The sequence below is a fragment of the Caloenas nicobarica genome, chromosome 32 (assembly GCF_036013445.1).
Source record: "Caloenas nicobarica isolate bCalNic1 chromosome 32, bCalNic1.hap1, whole genome shotgun sequence".
In the NCBI taxonomy this organism is placed as follows: domain Eukaryota; kingdom Metazoa; phylum Chordata; class Aves; order Columbiformes; family Columbidae; genus Caloenas; species Caloenas nicobarica.
The window spans coordinates 1,996,360-1,999,893 of NC_088276.1; the positions used below are offsets into that span (position 1 = coordinate 1,996,360).

A 3,534-nucleotide genomic window follows, 5' to 3' on the forward strand; every position below is an offset into this window, starting at 1 on the left:
GAGGCTCCCCGTACAACAGTTCTGCTGAGTTCTTATAATTCAGCCAGCCTGTTGTCCTGCACATCCTCTCTGGCATGTGCAAGCAACTTAAGTAATTACTGTTTACTCAATTTTATTCAGTTTTGCATGAGAAACTGCTACAGGGATCTCTGAAATAGTCAGATTCTTCACCCAGGATGTTAATAACCACGTGTATGCACAGGAAACAGGCCCAGGCACAGCAGGATCTGTGACTAATGACTGAAGAGCTCTGCTTGCACACCCACACAACTTTGTTTCACCACCTCAAACCCACCATCTCCTCCTCTCCCTCTTCTCCCCTTGCATTTTGAATTATTCTGTTTTGAGAGCCGTCCGCTCTACTCCTTTCTATGTCTGAAAACAAATGGAAAGATGAAGGGGAAAACACCAGTCTTTATTGTATATGTGGGCTTTTTTGTGCTTCTTTCTCCTAGATGTGTAGTTTGATTTAAAAAACATAATAACTCAAGAAATTGGAGATTTGAGACTTGAATAGTGAGTTTCACCTACTTCACAACAGGCGCCTGTGAGAATTTGTTTTCCCAAGGCTCCCTGTATAACCAATGGAGAGAGGAGAAAACTTTCAAGGCTGGGTCCTCCCAACCTATAGCTGGCACGCAAAAGAAAAGTTACAGATCTCTTCCAGTCACTATTCTCCTGGTCTGCGTTTAGGTCAGGACATTTGATAGTAATAGCAATGAGCAACTGTTTGGAAGGAACTGCATTTCAGTGCAGATGGATGTCAGATGAGACTGGGTGGAACCATAACAAATTTCAGTCATTATTTAGAGTACTAAAGAAGATGAGTTATACTTGGTGCCTATTCTGCCCTCCCCTTTCCTGAAGAAACAAAGAGCACAAAGCTGTGGAAGAAAGCACGGGATTACGAAAGAGATGCTTGATACTGCTTATTCTGAAATCAATAGATACTCAGGGATTCCTTGTCCAAAAAGGCAAGTACTCAAAAGTAGAAAGAAAATCTTTCGACGTACATTTGATTTGATATGATTTGATTTGATTTGATTTGATGTGATAGTTTAGCATTTGTGCAATAGAAGAGATGACTCAGGCACATAGGTGTGACAGATGTTTGCAACAGACCTGCATGAATTTGGAATTTGCCAGGAATGGGATAAAATAGCTAACAGACTTTAAAATCCTCTGTCATGAAGGAAGAATTCTTTACAAGTGTTTTAAAAAGGTAGAAAGAAGACAACAAATTCTCTGAGAACTCCAAATGAAATTTGATACAGAAAAATCAGGGTATGAGAAGTGCTTGAAGTCCTCTATCTGTGTACTATAGGAAGACTGCAAGAAAGGAAAGAAGCAGAGAGTTTTGGGGAGCCTTTCACCCAGACTGTGGACTTATCACACTTGGTTTTTGCCATGTTCCTGTCTCGGCCTGACGAACCGAAATTCAACGTGGGCTCAGAAAATGGAACTGCAGTTACTGAGTTCATCCTAGAGGGTTTCTCAGGGCTTGATCAAAGACTACAGCTCATACTTTCTCTGGTCTTTCTGCTCATATACCTGACAACAGTGATGGGGAACGCTACCATCATTTTCCTCGTGTATGCAGATCACCGCCTTCAAACCCCCATGTACTTTTTCATTGGCAATCTGGCCTTCGTGGAAATCTGGTTTACATCCTCCACAAGCATCAAGTTGGTTGTGATCCTGGGTTCTGGTAGGAGAACAATCTCACTAAGCAGCTGCTTTGCCCAATCCTATTTCTATTTTGCCCTGGGCTGTACAGAGTTTCTTCTACTAGTTGTCATGTCCTTTGACCGCTATGTTGCCATCTGCCAACCTTTGCATTATGCTGCCATCATGAAGCCTCAGCTCTGCATCCACCTGGTTGTTGCTACTTGGGTCACAGGCTTCACACTCTTGAGTTACCGCCTGGTCATCCTCTCGCAGCTGACTTGCTGTGGCTCAAATGAGATCCATCACTTTTTCTGTGACAACTCCCCCTTATTCAAACTGTCCTGCTCTGACACCAGCCTGCTTTGGAAAATAGACTCTGTTTTCATATCATTTGTCATTCTGGGTTCCTTATGTTTAACTCTGGCATTTTACATGTGCATCCTTTTCTGTATTCTACATCTTCCAGCAGCATCTGGGAGGAAAAAAGCTTTTTCTGTATGTTCTTCTCATCTCACCACCTTGGCAATTGCATATGGGAGCTGTATTGTTCTCTATGCATGTCCTTCAGAATATATTTCCTTGGAGACTAACAGCATTGTAGTGTTGCTGAACACCATCCTGTACCCATTCTTAAATCCATTCATCTACAGTCTTAGAAACAAGGCTGTGATACTGGCCCTGAATGAAGCTGTTGCCCGTACAAGAGCACAGCTTTTCCCCTAATCATGAGGCATTTCTGGACAGCAATTCCAGTGATCTGCTATCATATGTTAGATAATACCAATGCATATGTATGTAACCTCCAGACAGAGATACCTCAGGAGATTTATGTTCTTGTTGGATTGTGTTAAGTGATAAGAAGCTTATCTGCACACACGAAGAAGACACTAACAATGGCAGGAGAAGTAACTCTGTTAATACCCTGTCCCAGCTGCTTTCAGCCCCATCACTGGAGAGCCACCAGCTCATCAAGAGCCCACCTCCAAAACCAAGAAGAGCACAGAGGCTCAGTGGGAAGTCGGAACCCAAATTACAGGCTCTGGGGAATGAACATCTTGTCCCAGGGCCACCCTGGGAGAGCCCTCAGCCTCATTGTCCAGGAGTGAAACCCATCAAGAGGAGCCACTGAGAGCAGCTCTCTGGATCATCACTTGGACTAGGAGAATTGTTGCCTGGGGGTGTAGGATACATTATGCGACGCAGGGGAAGAATATTTTTGGATTGCATAGGACTTACAATGGGAAGTTTGGGGAAGGACCCCAACCATTGCAGTCTGTCCTGTCTGTGTGAGCCAACGCAGGCAGGTCACAAGAACAACCAGAGGCCACAAATGCAATTGCCGAGAGCAAATTTATTTTTGATACCTTGCTACCAGGGGATCCCTGAAACAGCACTTAAGCTCCTGGGTAAAGGTCAGACAACTGGGGACGCGGGCATTGCAGAATTCAGCCCCGGTAGGAGATCAACCAGCCTGCTAATTTCATGTAGGGCTTCACACGGGCACAGTTTACCACACTGCTTTGATCTTTGCCTGCAGGAATCTCAAGGATGTACGATAAGGTGTCTTTATGACTCTTTTCACAGGCCTGTTGTTTAAACACAGAGGTTCTACTGGTGATTTATGTGTTTTTCTACACCCCAGCTGCAGTCGCTTGAGCGTATTTACAGTTCTCCTCCTTCCCATTCTTGCATTATTCCCACACATTCCACCCCCTCACTCAAGAGACAGCTCCTGCTGGGGATAGCAAAGCCAGAGATGTTCATTTGGGTTTGTGAGGTGTAGCACAGAACAATTTACAGGGGCACACAATAAACATACACAGAAAAAGGGAAAAACATATCTCTACAATACTGCTTTGAATCAGG

General features: G+C 44.0%; 1 pseudogene; it reads left to right on the forward strand.

The window, feature by feature from the left end:
• Positions 1-1,258: 1,258 nt before the first annotated feature.
• Positions 1,259-2,391, forward strand: LOC136000355 (olfactory receptor 6E1-like; annotated as a pseudogene).
• Positions 2,392-3,534: the final 1,143 nt, after the last annotated feature.